This window comes from Pseudophryne corroboree, chromosome 10 (genome assembly GCF_028390025.1).
Source record: "Pseudophryne corroboree isolate aPseCor3 chromosome 10, aPseCor3.hap2, whole genome shotgun sequence".
NCBI classification, from domain to species: Eukaryota; Metazoa; Chordata; class Amphibia; order Anura; family Myobatrachidae; genus Pseudophryne; species Pseudophryne corroboree.
The window spans coordinates 25,999,512-26,012,160 of NC_086453.1; the positions used below are offsets into that span (position 1 = coordinate 25,999,512).

Here is a 12,649-nt window from a genome sequence, read left to right on the forward strand (position 1 = left end):
TTATCAGTCATATTGGTTAGCACTGATGTCGTATCTGGTTCTTGCTGGACCTGGACTGGCCCAGCCCGAGCTCAACTATATGGGGTAAATTTACTAAGATTCGTATTTTCCCGTTTCAGGTCAAAGTTCAATCACGAATGACATCGAAAGTGTAAAACTGCAACTTTTTGAATTGATTACGACTAATTTACTAAGCTGTCGTATTCGGGTTTTTCTTTTGTTCCGATGTCGATGTCATTCGTGGTTTTTTTTCTATTTTTACGGCAGTGATTAGCAAAACACTGCCGACTTTTTTTACAATCAATCTCGGCCGGATCTGTGTGATCCGTGCTGGGGTTTATTTTTTTTATTTTTTTAATTAAACACTGTAAAATAATAAAAAAAAATGCGTGGGGTCCCCCCTCCTAAGCATAACCAGCCTCGGGCTCTTTGAGCCGATCCTGGTTGCAAAAATATGGGGAAAAAAATGACAGGGGTTCCCCCATATTTAAGCAACCAGCATCGGGCTCTGCGCCTGGTCCTGGTCCCAAAAATATGGGGGACAAAAAGAGTAGGGGTCCCCCGTATTTTTAAAACCAGCACCGGGCTCCACTAGCTGGACAGATAATGCCACAGCCGGGGGTCACTTTTATATAGTGCCCTGCGGCCGTGGCATCAAAAATCCAACTAGTCACCCCTGGCCGGGGTACCCTGGGGGAGTGGGGACCCCTTCAATCAAGGGGTCCCCCCCCCCAGCCACCCAAGGGCCAGGGGTGAAGCCCGAGGCTGTCCCCCCCCATCCAATGGGCTGCGGATGGGGGGGCTGATAGCCTTTGTTGTAAAAGAAAAGATATTGTTTTTAGTAGCAGTACTACAAGTCCCAGCAAGCCTCCCCCGCATGCTGGTACTTGGAGAACCACAAGTACCAGCATGCGGCGGAAAAACGGGCCCGCTGGTACCTGTAGTACTACTACTAAAAAAATACCCAAAAAAAGACAAGACACACACACCGTGAAAGTATAATTTTATTACATACATACACACATACATACATACTTACCTTAAGTTCCCACGCAGGTCGGTCCTCTTCTCCAGTAGAATCCAAGGGGTACCTGTTGAAGAAATTATACTCACGAGATCCAGGGGTCCAGGCTCCCCGGGAAATCCAGGGGTAATCCACGTACTTGAAAAAAAAAAAAAAAAACGGTGTCCCGACCACGAACTGAAAGGGGACCCATGTTTGCACATGGGTCACCTTTCCACGAATGCCAGAAACCCACTTTGACTTCTGTCTAAGTGGGTTTCTTCAGCCAATCAGGGAGCACCACGTTGTAGCACTCTCCTGATCAGCTGTGTGGTCCTGTCCTCACTGACAGGCAGCACACGGCAGTGTTACAATGTAGCGCCTATGCGCTACATTGTAACATAGGCGCTACATTGTAACCAATGATGGGAACTTTCTGCTCAGCGGTGACGTCACTTTAGGTCAACCGCAGGGCAGAAAGTTCCCATCATTGGTTACAATGTAGCGCATAGGCGCTACATTGTAACACTGCCGTGTGCTGCCTGTCAGTGAGGACAGGAGCACACAGCTGATCAGGAGAGTGCTACAACGTGGCGCTCCCTGATTGGCTGAAGAAACCCACTTAGACAGAAGTCAAAGTGGGTTTCTGGCATTCGTGGAAAGGTGACCCATGTGCAAACATGGGTCCCCTTTCAGTTCGTGGTCGGGACACCGTTTTTTTTTTTTTTCTTCAAGTACGTGGATTACCCCTGGATTTCCCGAGGAGCCTGGACCCCTGGATCTCGTGAGTATAATTTCTTCAACAGGTACCCCTTGGATTCTACTGGAGAAGAGGACCGACCTGCGTGGGAACTTAAGGTAAGTATGTATGTATGTGTGTATGTATGTAATAAAATTATACTTTCACGGTGTGTGTGTCTTGTCTTTTTTTGGGTATTTTTTTAGTAGTAGTACTACAGGTACCAGCGGGCCCGTTTTTCCGCCGCATGCTGGTACTTGTGGTTCTCCAAGTACCAGCATGCGGGGGAGGCTTGCTGGGCCTTGTAGTACTGCTACTAAAAACAATATCTTTTCTTTTACAACAAAGGCTATCAGCCTCCCCATCCGCAGCCCATTGGATGGGGGGGGGGACAGCCTCGGGCTTCACCCCTGGCCCTTGGGTGGCTGGGGGGGGGACCCCTTGATTGAAGGGGTCCCCACTCCCCCAGGGTACCCCGGCCAGGAGTGACTAGTTGGATTTTTGATGCCACGGCCGCAGGGCACTATATAAAAGTGACCCCCGGCTGTGGCATTATCTGTCCAGCTAGTGGAGCCCGGTGCTGGTTTTAAAAATACGGGGGACCCCTACTCTTTTTGTCCCCCGTATTTTTGGGACCAGGACCAGGCGCAGAGCCCGATGCTAGTTGCTTAAATATGGGGGAATCCCTGTCATTTTTTTCCCCATATTTCTGCAACCAGGATCGGCTCAAAGAGCCCGAGGCTGGTTATGCTTAGGAGGGGGGACCCCACGCAATTTTTTTTGAAAAAATAAGCACTTTCCCACCCCTTCCCACTGATATACATGCACGGATCTCATGGATCCCTGCATGCCTATCCAATCACGAATAAAAAAAAAAGGTCTGGTTTTTTTTAGCACTTTTTTACGAGTTGTAATTTTTCACGGCAGTGTTTGTTTGTTTTTTGCTTTGCACTTCTTAGTAAATGACCGAGATTCATACTTAAACAGCCGCGTTTTGACCGATGGTGTATTCATTCGTAATTTTTTACTTGGACTTGCAAAAAATTACGAATGCCCTCATCTCTGCCGTGATTAGTGTTTAGTAAATTACCGAGATGACACTTTGATGAAAAAACGGCATCTCGGTCAAAATCGGGAGCTTAGTAAATTTCCCCCTATGTGTCAGGAATCAGAAGTCATCGATCGATCGTGGGAGTATAATCACACATGCAATGGATTGGTTTCAGATGATTCTCTTTAGTGCATCAGATACAGTTACATAGGCTTTGAGTTACATTGAATTACATTGGTTCCATAACATCCCCCAACAAGCCCTCCCATTGGATATTCTGCCTGGCTCTAAGATAAGAAACTGCATCTACTAGCTGTTCCTTGTTTTGGTACATATTGGTACAGGAATGTCAACATATCATCCTTGAAACTGTTTCAAGGGAAAGGGGACAGTAGTTTATTTTCTCTGAATTGCACATAGCTTTCTTGTCCTTCGCCGTCATGTAGTTAAGCAGATGGGTTCATTAATAACATACAGTGTAAGTATAATAAAATGGCTGCTAGTGTTACAGAATGGCGACTATAAATGATGAACATAAAGTTGACTTTCTCAACTCCCTTTTTTTTTTTATTAATTAACCAATCCTTTCCCTCTACTGCCTATCTAGGAGACGGGTCCTCATATTGTCCATTGTACAGCTGCATATACGTACAGTATGACTCCTGCTGCAGAAATCACACATAAGATCCCCCCTGTGGAGGCGTGACCTATCCATCGTACCTGTAAGGGCCCAACTCTCCACTCATCTAGTCTGCCTGTGAAAATATATTTTCATAACAAAGGGAGTCAACAATTGTTCTGTATTGTCCACATGTTCTTTCATCTCCTTGTGCAAAATTTTCTTCCACAAATACTGCCTGTCTCATTGAAATCATCCACTGGTTGGTAGTAGGTGAGCTGTTCTCCAATATCATTGCATGTGCCAGCAAACATAAGCTTCTTAGGTTCAGTTTCCCTAGGAGAACAACAATCAAGTGTAAGTAATGTCTTAATCAGCAAAATGGCAATTTTGACAACAATAAAAATGATTACAAGCAATGCTAAGCCTTTGGCAATCATTGACAATATACCGGACATCCATCCAGAGCCGGCCCTAACCAATATGATGCCCTAGGCAAGATTTTGGCTGGTGCCCCCTAGTACCGCCGCTAGTTCTGCAGGAGATGCCTGGCATGAGTCAGCTGGCAGCTCTGCTAACATTGGTGCACCTTTTGTTTATGAAAATGCGTCCTATTTGCATTTAAATGTGGCTTGGATGCACAAGCAGCTTTTGCTGATTAAAATGATATGCAGCATGTCTATGTTCTGTGTGCAATTGTGGCTGTATCTGCATACGAAATGCTATATTACAGTGATTTCCAGGAATATACTGCAACACAGCATTTCGTATGCAGATACAGCCTCAGTTACACACAGAATATAGGCATGCCGCATATCATTTTAATCAGCAGAAGTTGCTGGTGCCCCTAAGCACGCCAAATGCCCTAGGCAATTGCCTAGTTTGCCTATGCCTAAGGCCGGCTCTGCATCCATCCACCAAAACCTTGAAACCAGTTGGCCGGATTCAACCAGGAAAACCATCCCTCATTTGACCCATCCCAGGGATCAATATTATGCTCCTTTCTGAATTCTTCCTTAAAGTCTTCAATATTTTTCATATGACCATGTATAGGGTCAGTGAAATTGTCTGGTAAAAAATTACAACTTGCTGGCCCCACAATTTGACACATACCCCCTTGTTAGGCTGTTAAGCAGTCTGTCACCATTTGGAACTGTTGTAAAACCTTTTTTTCTTAAATTTCATCTCTCTTGAGACGATATCTATCACCTGGTATAGCTCATCAGTGACATTATCAAAAAGTTTTGCTAAATCTTCTATTACATATGACAATTCAGTGGCACCTATGGTGAGTTTATAAAACCATCCACCAAACTGTATAAGATTTGTCACTGATCTGTCCTTTGATTCCCTTTTTTTTCTTTCCCAGGGACTACTCATAGTGTGCTGAGGAATAGCCTTATGTGGGATGTCATTGGTCACCCAGGTAGCTGGTGTGATCCTGGCTAGGGAACAAGAACCGTGTCCTCCAAAGGGTAGAAACATATACATTATGTCCACAGACACAATATACATTTGGAGGCAATAACAGCTGGCCTAGGGTCACCACCTGTGTAGCAATGTACATAAGAAATTATGAGTCCTTAGGTATATATGTGTTAAAGGGATGGTAATAAATGAGAATGTTGTTAATACAATTACAGTTATGTTATCTGAGCCACTCAAATAACTTCCAGTGTTTATCAGTATTCCATCCCATTCCAGTGTAGTTTAAGGTGGTGTTTATTCTAGGACCGTTAGTCTCATAAAAGGTGATATTTGTTGGAACATTTATGTACCCTAGGGGGCCTTTACATATACTGACATTTTGTTTAGTCCCATTTCTAAAAACTGAGACTATAGTGGGGACCTTTGTCCAGATTCCTGCAGGTGGAGCTCTGATGGCTTTCCATCATGGTGGTTTAACCCACCCAACTATAGTCAGGTGTAAGTTGTTTTGATCTAGACAATCACTTGTCATGTTAAGGGTGACTTCCTTACTGGTTCTGGTTCTAAAATATTGCTTAGTAAATTGTTTCGTTTCCTTCCAGGTAACCGGATAGGCTACATAGGGCATAGTTTGGGAGGAAATGGGGGAGTGTGTACAAATCCAGCAATCTGTGTGATTTCCAATTTGGGCCACGAGTTGAGGCATTTTTACCAACTTGTTTTCCCATTTATCTGTCAGTATTTCATGCAGTTCCCTTGTCATCCTTATTTCTACTTTACTGGCATTCACGCTCCCTTTGTGTATTTGTGCACGTTCTAAGCAGTTAGATTATGACAGGGAAATTTTGTATTTCCTTCCCAATTAACAGATGTATAGATTGTAAATATGATTGCCACAGTCACAAGTGAAGACCCCAGTATGACTCCCCATAGTAGTTTATCAGGTCTAGGACCCATGAGATTATACATAGTTAGATTTCAGAAACTAACTCCCCTTGTGTGAATATCATGAGTTTCACAGAGGTGGATGTGGTCAGCAGGACTTGATATGGACCCTCAAAGCGTGGGTCTAAAGATCTCCTGACGTGTTTCTTTACGACCACCCAGTCTCCTGGTTGCAATCTGTGGGTATGACTAGACAGGGGGCGATCGGGCACCAGTCAGATTAATACAGTATTGATACGAGAGAACCAAGGGTTGGACAATTAGACACTCCAAAATAGGAAAAAGAAGAAAAAAACACCTGTTTTTAACTTAAATAGATGGCGTTGTCCTAGTTGGTGGTGCGCCCAGAGCCAGAGAGTACATGTACTGGAAAAAGGGAGAGAAAGAAGGCTCTTGTGTGGGCGCACTCTTTAGAAAAGAAGGTAAATTCCTATGACATATGAGAAGAAATACTTAAAACATAACTTTTAATGTTGACATTTATAACAAAATTACCCATATAGCTGATCCATATAGAAGAAAGGTATAATAATAAAGATTTTAAAATGTTCTGGTCTGTTTAATCATAATGTGTGATTGGAATGGTTGTAGACATTTGATCGTCTTACCCCCATTTCCCCTGACCAGTACAGAATATCTGTATTGGTGGGACCATGGAGTGGTCATAAGCAGGGCCGGTGCTAGGGTGTTCGGCGCCCACCTGCAAACTATAAATTTGCGCCCTCCCATATTCCTTTGGCGTGCGCCGGGAAAAGGGGTGTGGTCTCACAAGTAAGGGGCATAGCCACACAATAGTACCCCCATTCAAAATTACGCCACAATGTAGCACAATCTTATTAATCTTATACGTAATGCCCCACCCGTAGTAGTAGCGTCCTTATATGTAATGCCCCCCCAATAGTAGTAGCATCCTTATGCATAATGCCCCCCAGTAGTAGTTGCATCCTTATACATAATGCCCCCCCAGTAGTAGTAGCATCCTTATACATAATTCCCCCCCAGTAGTAGTAGCATTCTTATACATAATGCCCCCCCAGTAGTAGTAGCGTCCTTATACGTAGTGCACCCCCAGTAGTAGAAGCGTCCTTATACGTAATTCCCCCTAGTAGTAGTAGCATCCAGGGCCGGCTCTAGGCATGTTCGAATAGAGCGGCCGCGCAGGGCGCCACCCTTAATGGGCGCCGCGCGCTGGCGCCGCCATATTCGAACATGGAGCCGGCCCTGCTCTGCAGCATCGTGTGACTTGAGTGCGCTATACGCGCTGAGCGGCGCCGGTGTCTAACGTCAGACGCCGGCGCCACGCAGCGCGCACAGCGCACTCAAGCGCCTTGGACTTGGAGGCTTCCTGGCCGCCCGCCCGCCAGCACCCCCGCACCCGGACCCGGACCTGCACTGCCGCACCCGGACAGCAGTACTCCTCCCCCTCCAACGCCGCAGGTATTTGGGGGGGGGCGGCTGAGTGAATCATTTATGGATGGCACTGTGGGGGCATTTATCTGGCACTGTGGGGGCGTTTATCTGGCACTGTGGGGACATTTATCTGGCACTGTGGGGGCATTTACCTGGCACTGTGGGGACATTTATATGGCACTGGGGGCGTTTATCTGGCACTGTGGGGGACATTTATCTGGCACTGTGGGGGCATTTACCTGGCACTGTGGGGACATTTATCTGGCACTGGGGGCATTTATCTGGCACTGTGGGGGTATTTATCTGGCACTGTGGGGGCATTTACTTGGCACTGTGGGGACATTTATCTGGCACTGGGGGCATTTATCTGGCACTGTGGGGACATTTATCTGGCACTGTGGGACATTTATCTGGCACTGTGGGCGTTTACCTGGCACTGTGGGGACATTTATCTGGCACTGGGGGCATTTATCTGGCACTGTGGGCATTTATCTGGCACTGTGGCTGTGGGGGCATTTATCTGGCACTGTGGGGACATTTATCTGGCACTGTGGGGGCATTTATCTGGCACTGTGGCTGTGGGGGCATTTATCTGGCACTGTGGGGGCATTTATCTGGCACTGTGGGCATTTATCTGGCACTGTGGGGACATTTATCTGGCACTGTGGGGGCATTTATCTGGCACTATGGGGACATTTTGGCACTGTGGGGGCATTTATCTGGCACTGTGGGGGCATTTATCTGGCACTGTGGGGGCATTTATCTGGCACTGTGGGGACATTTATCTGGCACTGGGGGTATTTATCTGGCACTGTGGGCATTTATCTGGCACTGTGGGGACATTTATCTGGCACTGTGGCTGTGTGGGCATTTATCTGGCACTGTGGGGGCATTTATCTGGCACTGTGGGGACATTTATCTGGCACTGTGGGCATTTATCTGGCACTGTGTGGGCATTTATCTGGCACTGTGGGGGCATTTATCTGGCACTGTGGGGGCATTTATCTGGCACTATGGGGACATTTTGGCACTGTGGGGGCATTTATCTGGCACTGTGGGGGCATTTATCTGGCACTGTGGGGACATTTATGTAGCACTGTGGGGACATTTATGTAGCACTGTGGGGGCATTTATGTAGCACTGTGGGGGCATTTATGTAGCACTGTGGGGGCATTTATCTGGCACTGTGGGGGCATTTATCTGGCACTGTGGGGACATTTATCTGGCACTGTGGGGGCATTTATCTGGCACTATGGGGACATTTTGGCACTGTGGGGGCATTTATCTGGCACTGTGGGGGCATTTATCTGGCACTGTGGGGACATTTATGTAGCACTGTGGGGACATTTATGTAGCACTGTGGGGACATTTATGTAGCACTGTGGGGGCATTTATGTAGCACTGTGGGGGCATTTATGTAGCACTGTGGGGGCATTTATCTGGCACTGTGGGGGCATTTATCTGGCACTGTGGGGACATTTATCTGGCACTGTGGGGGCATTTATCTAGCACTGTGGGGGCTTTTCTGTATCTACATATCTGGCACTGTGTGGCCATTTATGTATCTGGCATTGCTGGGGGGCATGTCATGTGTTGCTGGCACTGCTGGGGGGCATGTCATGTGTAGCTGGCACGGCTGGGGAGCATATTATGTAGTGTTCCCGCTAGGCGTCTGTGGCTAGGCAATGTGTCTAACGTGCTCTGCCTGGCGCAAAGTGTCTAACGTGCTCTGCCTGGCGCAAAGTGTCTAACGTGCTCTGCCTGGCGCAAAGTGTCTAACGTGCTCTGCCTGGCGCAAGGTGTCTAACGTGCTCTGCCTGGCGCAAAGTGTCTAACGTGCTCTGCCTGGCGCAAAGTGTCTAACGTGCTCTGCCTGGTGCAAAGTGTCTAACGTGCTCTGCCTGGCGCAAAGTGTCTAACGTGCTCTGCCTGGCGCAAAGTGTCTAACGTGCTCTGCCTGGAGCAAAGTGTCTAACGTGCTCTGCCTGGCGCAAAGTGTCTAGGAGGTTCTACCTGGTGCAGTGTGTATTAACTGCACTACTGTGTGGTGTAATGCGAATTGCCACTATTATGTGGCCACGCACCTTCCCCACGAAGCAACGCCCCTACATTTTTGCTGCGCGCCTTCGGCGCGCACTGTCCATGCTTTACCATGTAGGTAGATGAGCACCAAGCATTACAGTATGTACATCATTTTGCCCTCCTAACTTAAAAATGTGCCCTCCCTGCCCTAAAAAGTGAACACTATCGTGTAGCTGGCACTGCTGGGGGGCATATTGTGTGTAGTTGGCACTGCTGGGGGGCATATCATGTCTATCTGGCACTGCACATTGTGTATCTGGCACTCTACTGGAGACATTATGTGTATCTGACACTATACTGGAGACATTGTATGTAAGGAACACTACTGTGGCTGTTATGTGTAAGGCTGCTAATTGTGTGCGTAGAGCGGGTGTGAAAACATATTTATTTATAGTCTAATAATATGAAGTTATGAGGCCACGCCCACTTTCCAAGAGGCCACACCCACTTTTCCTGGAGCGCGCGCGGCTTCGGCGCGCACATAATGGGGAGGGGGGCGCTTTTACATGTTTTCGCTCAGGGTGTTAGTAGGCCTGGAGCCGGCCCTGGTAGCATCCTTATACATAATGCCCCCCCAGTAGTAGTAGCATCCTTATACATAATGCCCCCCATTAGTAGTAGCATCCTTATACATAATGCCCCCCCAGTAGTAGTAGCGTCCTTATACGTAGTGCACCCCCGAGTAGTAGTAGCGTCCTTATACGTAATTCCCCCTAGTAGTAGTACCATCCTTATACGTAATGCCCCCTCCAGTTGTAGTAGCGTCCTTATACGTAGTGCACCCCCAGTAGTAGAAGCGTCCTTATACGTAATTCCCCCTAGTAGTAGTAGCGTCCTTATACGTAATGCCCCCTCCAGTTGTAGTAGCGTCCTTATACGTAGTGCACCCCCAGTAGTCGAAGCGTCCATATGCATAATTCCGCCCTAGTAGTAGTAGCGTCCTTATACGTAATGCCCCCCCAAGTTGTAGTAGCGTCCTTATACGTAGTGCACCCCCAGTAGTAGAAGCATCCTTATACGTAATGCCCCCCCAGTAGTAGTACCATCCTTATACATAATGCCCCCCCAGTAGTAGCATCCTTATATGTAATGCCCTCCCCCAGTAGTAGTATTGTTATACGTAATGCCCCCCCAGTAATAGTAGCGTCCTATACATAATGCCCCCAAGTAGTAGTATCGTCCTTATACGTAATGACCCCCCAGTAGTAGCGTCATTACACGCAATGGCCCCCATTAGTAGCGTTGTTACATGTAATGCCCCCCCTGTAGTAGTAGCATCCTTAAAGCACACATAAACGCACACAGACATAACACACACACAGTAAAACAAGATTAAAACAGGAGCGCTGGGAAAAGGTAATAAAAAATGAATGAAAAGAAAAAAAAAAAAAAAAAAAAAAAGGTTGCAAACACCTGTGAAAAAAAGAAAATGGTTATTTTTGTAATGTTTACAGCACTTCTGTGCTCATGTGAAAGTCCTGTGCGTGTGTCTTTTTGTCGACACCGGAGCCGTGATCCGTGCTGCGGCTGCAGTGGGGGAATCCTGACTAACTGTCTCTCCCTTACTCTGCCTACCTGTAGTCACGTCCGTCCATCGGTTCTCACTTGCAGATCGTATTCCACTGCCCCATTCCTGATGCCGTCTTCTGCACTGCCGTTTCCACACCCGTGTGGCGCAGGTGGGATGACGTAAGGCTTTCACTTGTTACTCCTCATCAACGCGTTTCGGACTTGCCTGTCCTTAATCATGGATGATCCGCAGCACGGATCACGGCTCCGGTGTCGACAAAAAGACACACGCACAGGACTTTCACATGAGCACAGAAGTGCTGTAAACATTACAAAAATAACCATTTTCTTTTTTTCACAGGTGTTTGCAACCTTTTTTTTTTTTTTTTTTTTTTTTTTCCATTCATTTTTTATTACCTTTTCCCAGCGCTCCTGTTTTAATCTTGTTTTACTGTCATTATCTATTTAAAGGAGCAGCTCCACACTCTATTAGCGCGGGTCATTCACCCTTATTAATAACACACACACACACACACACACACATTTCCCTCTCACACTTCACTTACCTAAGCCAGTCTCCCTATACTACAGCAGCCTGGTCCGTGTAGCCCCGCCCCCTTCTGTCCCGTTTAGCCCCGCCCTTTCCACCCACTTAGCTCCGCCCCCTTATGTCCCGTGCACAGCGATGTCCTGTCACACAGGTGAGGGGAGGGGAGGGAGGAGGATTTTCATGCTGCAGGTGCCGCAGCCAGTGCCTGTCATACAGTGACAGGCACAGCAGCAGCAGCAGCAGCAGGGGGGACAGGACGGCGCAGCAGGGAAGGAATGCAGAGCAGGGGGAGCGCCTCTCCGTCCCAGCGCCTCCCTGCACTGCATCCCTTCGCTGAGCGGGTAGCGACGGGCCTGGTCATAAGGATTATTGATTATTGATTATTACGTCCCAATAGGGCTACTTAAATTCAAAGATTGATAGTCTTCTGCATTCAAAAGGACCTGACTTTCTGACGTAAGCCACAATGATTGGTCGTAGGCCTCAAATATGAAAGAATCTCATAGAAGTAAGAATTAGTGGTGATACTGCTGTTGGTGTCGCATAGGAAGGGAGATAGTCCCTGCTCTACAACACCGGGAATTCGCAGGAAGTCTCCTCTCCCGGTACTAACCCGGCCCAACGCTGTTTGGCTTCCAAGATCGGATGAGATCGGGCATTGGCAGCGTGGTATGATAGTAGAGAATTTATATGAAAGTACACCAATGAGAGTGCACCTATATAGGAAAATAGGAGAAAGAGAAATAGAAGGATGAAAGAAATGAGGACAGTTTACCAAGGAAAGAGATGAATTAGTAAAGTACAAATAGGTGGATCTGCTTTCTGCGTTAGACACGGCTCATCAAATCCCACATCTGTGGTATTGTGCTCCGTGGATCGCGGATGAAAGTCCACGAAAAAATAGTAAAGCGTGAACAAGAGGTATAAAATCTATAATTTTGGTTAAATTGTCAGTGAAGAATTGCCGGTAAGGAATTAAATTAAGGTAAGATGGAAATTATATATGTCATCAGAGAAATCCGCCCCGAATCAATAAATGCTGGTATTGGCACTTGGGGAAAAGGAAGATATCACTTTTAAAAGTTTGAATCCATACTATGTTACTCAGGCTGGGCAAGCAATGTAAACATGGTATTTTAAGCATCAATTTGAGAAATCTCATTAATGATCATAATACATCCTGAGCTGAGTGTAGAAATTCAGTTGAATTTAACAAAATCAGGTGTGGTGAATCCCACAAACTGAGCCAGGAAAATAATGATATTATCAATGACAAAAGCACTGAGGATCACAATGAATGAAAGAATCTTATA

General features: G+C 46.7%; 1 pseudogene; it reads right to left on the minus strand.

Annotated features, from left to right (window-relative positions):
- Positions 1-11,900: 11,900 nt before the first annotated feature.
- On the minus strand, positions 11,901-12,019 carry LOC134967079 (5S ribosomal RNA; annotated as a pseudogene).
- Between the last annotated feature and the right edge of the window lie 630 nt (positions 12,020-12,649).